The sequence below is a fragment of the Trifolium pratense genome, linkage group LG7 (genome assembly GCF_020283565.1).
Source record: "Trifolium pratense cultivar HEN17-A07 linkage group LG7, ARS_RC_1.1, whole genome shotgun sequence".
Classification (NCBI taxonomy): domain Eukaryota; kingdom Viridiplantae; phylum Streptophyta; class Magnoliopsida; order Fabales; family Fabaceae; genus Trifolium; species Trifolium pratense.
The window spans coordinates 25,429,790-25,435,972 of record NC_060065.1 but is presented as its reverse complement, the minus strand read 5'-3'; the positions used below and the strand labels follow the sequence as shown (position 1 = coordinate 25,435,972).

Genomic DNA, 6,183 nt, shown 5'->3' with positions numbered 1-6,183 from the left:
ATGGGTTTGGGTGTTACAGATTCGACTCAACGATTGGAGATATGTGAGAAAATGAATTTGACGGTTAGAGACGATAAATTCTGGGATGTGTCGAGGAAGATTTAGAATGGTGGTCATCCAGTGATAAGTTGGGATAAAATTCGAATATGAATAAGTGATGTAGCACAATTAAGTGATTCATGAGGGAATCAAAAATTTATGAGAATTATGGAGTTGTGGAAGTATTCCACGGAAGTATCTTTTCGGAGTGTGTTCGATTGGTTGTACCTATTTTAGGGTAACGTTGTTAGGTCGTAGAATGGGAATCTATGGATGTTTCGTGCGAAGTGGACGTTTTAGCGGTCTGATAAGAATGGTTTGTGCCGATATCATGATTGTTGAATATCTATCGACAAATTGAGGAACTGGCCGTCCTTGATCTCTTGTTGATAAATAGACAAAAATTGTGTTGGATGGGATAAACTAATTTTGTCAAACTTGGTATGTGTAGTGTTTTGAGCGTTTCGTTGGAGGGTCGGATACATGAGTTATCCAGAGTTGTTTTAGTAGCGTAATTTTCGAGGGCGAAAATCTTTTAAGTGAGGGAGAGTTGTAACGACCCAAATTTATTATTCACTATTTAAGTGTTTAATTATTTGGTGATGTGGTTTTTAAGTAAGATAGTAACTTTAAGTTATTTATCGAGAGTTTTAGTTAACGCGCGAGTTAGTGAGAGTTAACGTGAGTTGGGCCAAGCTATTGGGCTTGAGGCCCATTGGGCCTTGTGAGCTAGGGGGCGCTATTTAGCCCTTGTAGTGAGAGAAAGTCTCACTTTTTGTTGTTCTTGGAGAAGTAGAGAGAAGGGAGAGCAAGAGGAGAGCTTGAGCAAGAGAGATCAAGAGCAATCGTCGAGCTTTCGTCGGATCTAAGGTAAGAGAGTAGATTTCATATTCGTGGGTGACTCGAGGAAGGGGAGAATCACTAGTGGAAAAAACACTTACTAAATCATACATTCTAAATCAGATGTCATCCACCTGATTTAATAACCTTAAAAACAGGACACGGGAGACAGATTTTTAAGTGAATAACAAACTAAATCAGTTAGCCTGATTTAAAAAAATTATTTAATATTAAAAAAAAAACATAAATCATTAAGTCTTTTTTCATTTCACACACAATGAAGAACCTTCTCTCTCTCTCTCTAAAATCGAAACCCAACCTTTCACTTCTATCTTCGAGCCCAAATCGGCGGCGGCGATGGCAACAACATCCGTAGTCCCGGCGAATCGCCATTGGAAGCTTCGAAGAGATGGGGATAAAAGACGATTTGCTTCATGGAATCTTCCAATACGGCTTCGAAGAGATAGGGATAAAAGACGGTTACCGTTTGTCAGGTTGTTGATACCTCCGTCAGAGAGTGAGTTTCTTTCTTCTTCTTTTTCTCTTTTTTGTTTTGTTGATTTGTTTGGATTAGGAATTTGAAGAGTAGAGGTGATTTTATGTTGGATTTGTTGATTAGGGTTTTTGATGGGAATTAGGGGTTTTGAATTTTTATTGATGTTTGTGTTATATTGGATTGGATAATGTGGATTTAGGAAATTTAATGGCATTAGAGAAAGTTTAATGATGGGGTTGGTTAAACCCTAAAGGATGAACAAAGGGTTTGATATGTTTTTTATGGGGTGTTGTTAAGGGTGAGATATTTTAATCTGGTTACCTTACTTAGGATTTGTTACAGGTTCTTATATATCATAATACCCACCTATGGTTTGTTAATAGTGGTTAATTACTTGATTGCTTTAGAGATACTTGATACAATTTTAATTTTTAATTTCAAGTGAATATTAATTAATGATCATTATTCATTGTTGTATACACTATACACCACTATTGATCTTCTGATACAGTTATCTAAATTTGTAAATGGAAAGTTAATGTTTCTGGCCTTCCGTTCATGACATTTTTTTTTAATCTTTGGGCAACTTTATAATATTAAAGATGTATGAGTTTGCTCTGAACAATGTACATCAGTTTATTAATTTGTGAGTCCAATTTTGTAATTTCTGAACAGGGTGCAAGCTTTAATTGTGTCCCCGACAAGAGAACTGGCTTCACAGACTGAAAAGGTTATATTGGCGATTGGAGATTTCATTAATATACAAGCCCATGCTTGCATTGGAGGCAAAAGTGTGGGAGAAGACATAAGGAAACTTGAGCATGGAGTTCATGTGGTTTCTGGAACTCCTGGCCGAGTTTGTGACATGATTAAAAGGAGAACATTGCACACAAGAGCTATCAAGTTGCTAATTCTGGTAGTTCATTGCTTCTACTTGCCAATGCTTGATTTTTTTCTACTTATTTGTTGTCATGGTTCAAGGATTATCTTATGTTTTTATTTTTGATTACTGGATGAATCTGATGAAATGTTGAGCAGAGGGTTTAAAGATCAAATCTATGATGTGTATAGATATCTCCCACCAGATCTTCAGGTTCTCCTTACCTCCATGCCCTCGTCTCTGTCATTGTATTTGGAATGGAATTTCTGCAATTTGATATCTTAATATATATGCTAAAACTAAACTAAAGTGCACTGGGATAGTTAGTTTATTGTTTTCCATATGTAAGAAGTGTGCAGTGTTTCTGTTTGCTAATTTGATTTAGTGACCGGACATCATATGAAGGAGTCATTTTAATGTTTTGATTAAACAATGAAGATACTTCTTTTTTTTCATAATATAATCTGCAAACTGTAATCATTTCATTTTTGTGTTCTTGAATGAAACCTAAGTGATAAGGTTCTGCTACAGTTTTTCATAAATCTGTTGTCTTTATTTGGATTTCAAACTTATGTTGGCCAAACTACCTGAAGTTCTACCTCATTTTTTTTATTTTTTATTTTGGTACAAGTTCTACCTCATTTTATAACATAACTGGATGTTTCTTTAGGGTTCTTGGTCCCAGTTACTGGAGTGATGTTTGTTTTGCTAAACTTGTGGAACATGAACATTCTTGTCTGTATTCTTTTCAGATTTATATAGTCTCTGAATTGTTGTGTTTACTGTGTAGGTTTGCTTGTTTTCTGCTACACTACCTCATGAAATTATGGAGATGACAAATAAGTTTATGACAGATCCTATGAGGATCCTTGTAAAACGTGATGAGTTGACATTAGAGGTAAGCAATTGCTTTTATTGTCTTTGTGATTTCTGATATTTAACTGGATATTGATGCAATTACCTTGCCCCGTAAATACAGGGCATCAAGCAATTTTTTGTTGCGGTTGAAAGGGAGGAGTGGAAGTTTGATACTCTGTGTGATCTTTATGGTACTCTTACCATCACTCAAGCTGTTATATTCTGTAACACCAAGCGAAAGGTAAATAATTTCAAGGTTTTTTAAGACACTTTGTGGATCAATTTTTTCATATGCTCATTTTCATGCCATGAATAGGTATGACATTAATCATGAAAGATTAAGACTTCAGTTATATATTGGATATTATATTTATTTGAAATATTAGACTTATATCTTGTTCTTGTTTTTATGGATTGAACTTTGTTTTTTGTGTTTTTATGAGGATTTAATGATAATGACAATGATGTGAATATGATACTGTGAAAATGATTCTCTACCTGGTGCTTTGTATTATAACCATATGCTCATTTTCACTTCTTTGCAATTTTTGTACTTAACTTTTGTTGTGTCTGCATGCAGGTGCGGTGTCAGGGATCTCTTTGTTGAGGCGCTGGTGCTATTTGGTTTTGTGCTTCTGTTTGCAGACCTGTGTCTCTTTGCTTTAGGTTAGGATAGTGTATTGAAGTATTGGTAGTAGCATTCTTTAGTTTTGTTAAGATATATTTAAATCCATGATACTTTTGGTAACCTTGTTTCATGAATATTTTGTAATTGAATTTATTTATAATTTGGTATGAAATTTGATTCTTTGATATTTTTTTTATTAATGATTGTGTTTGAAATATTAAAAGGAATGTGTGTGGAAATCTGTTTTAATGTCTAAATCATGTATAATTTGGGGGAGAGAATGAATTTTTTTTTTTTTAAAAAAAAAACGATTTTAAATCGGGTGAACCGATTTAAATTGTTGATTTTAAATCGGTTCAATATAGATTTAGAAACTTAAAGTACTTTTTGAACTTTTTTTAAATCAGACTAACCGATTTAATAAACGATTTTAAATCAGATTAACCGATTTAATAAAATATTTTAAATCGGATCAAGATCCGATTTAAAAGCGAAAAACTTTCTAAATCGACGGCTTCTAAATCGGTCGCCCAACCGATTTAAATAGCCTCCAGGAACCGATTTAAAAAGTCTTTTTTCCACTAGTGAATGTCGATTTCTCCTCACCTGAACTTCCTCCACCCCATTTTCGTTTTAGTTTTGGATGAATTTTCTTAATGGAAATCGATTCTAAGGTTCATAACATGTTTAACATGCTTTTATCATGATGTATGAACAAATTTATTGGATAAAAATGAGAATTTGTTGATGTTTGAGCAAGAACATTGATATTTATGAGTTTTTGAGTAAAAGTGTAGAATCACTACTTTTTGATGTGTTTTGTTGTAGATCGGTGATATGAACTGCCCTTTTATGTTTATATACATGTTATATGCGTGAAAACAAACTTATTTGGGATTTGGAACATCAAAAATGGGATTTTTGGGTGGATTTATGCTCAAACCCGAAAACAGAGCTCCTGTGGCTGGCATGCTGGCTGGGCCAGCCTTGCAGCGAGGCCTAGCTTTCACTGGCTGAAGCCAGTAAGCCCTGGGTTCCTGCTATCTTTTTCTGGCTTTCTCTGGCTGAAGCCAGTAAGCCACGGGTTCCTGCTAGCTTTCTCTGGCTTTCTCTGGCTTTCTCTGGCTGAAGCCATCATGACAGACTAGAACTTATTTTGTTGATGTTTTAAAGTGCAATTAGGCACTTGTAACATGGATTTAAGGTATCCTAACATGCAATTAGGTGTTTATAACCATGATTAATTGTATTGTGATGATAGTTGTTGATTATATTTGTGGAATATGATTGTGTTGATGATGTTTGTTTAAATGTCAAAAGAAGTATATTAAGGTGTTAATCAACTTAATAAAGAAGGATATCGAATTATGTTATTCGATAAAGACGTATATTAAGGTATAGTGTTATCTTAATAAAGACGGAATGTTGGATAGTGTTCCACATTTATAAATGACGAGCTTAATGCTAATTAAAATGATTGTGAGTGAATTCATGAAAAACATATACATGCATTCATGAATTGTTGTTGTATATTGGCTTGTCCAATAAAGACGGATATCGAACTATATTTGTTCGATAAAGACGAATATTAGAGGTGAGATACTCTAATAAAGACGATGGTACCACATGCATTAGAGGTGTCTAGAGGACATAACATGAATGTGAAGCATTAGATTGCATTAGGGATTATGTGTGCATTTTATGATAAATGATGTTTGACACATACTTGGTAAATGTTGATTGTTAATCCGTATGTGAGGAGCAGAGTCCGTCATGACTATAAAATGAACAACGCAGGGTCCGTCATGACCATAATCTGAACAATGTATTTGTGGTGATAGATTTACATTAGGAACTTTATGTATATTCCTATTTGTAACTGAGTTATGTGATATTTGTGGATGTTTTGGTATTGTCCGAAACGACGTGAAACTATATGTTTGGTGTATTTTGTGGATGATTGATTATGTGATAAATGAAGTATATGCATGATATATGAATATGCATGAATGATGGTGATGTATATGTATAATGTATGATTATGCATGTTGTTATGAAGAAGTGTTTAAGTACCATTTACTTACACTTGTATATTTTGAGTATGTTGTCTAACTCTCTTTTATGTGTTATGTGCTGGACCGTTGGGGGTCCAGATTGACAGGTTTTTGTGGTATTCGATGTCGAGTCGTCGGTGAAGCTCCGCTCTGATTGTGACACGGGAAATTGGGGTTTTATATGTATATAGAGTCTCCTTATCTAGGTTGTTTTGTATAACTAATAAATACATTAGTTGATTTAAGATTTGTATAAATAAGTATTTTTACTAATTAACTACATTAGTACTATTTTGATTGAAGAATGTAATACTCGAACCACAACTTTTATAATATCAAACATTACTTTCCGTTGCGTATTTTGAAAAAGATTTTACTAAAGATAGAA

General features: G+C 34.0%; 1 pseudogene; it reads left to right on the top strand.

Moving 5' to 3' along the window:
• LOC123896130 lies at nucleotides 1–3,926 on the top strand (annotated as a pseudogene).
• Nucleotides 3,927–6,183: the final 2,257 nt, after the last annotated feature.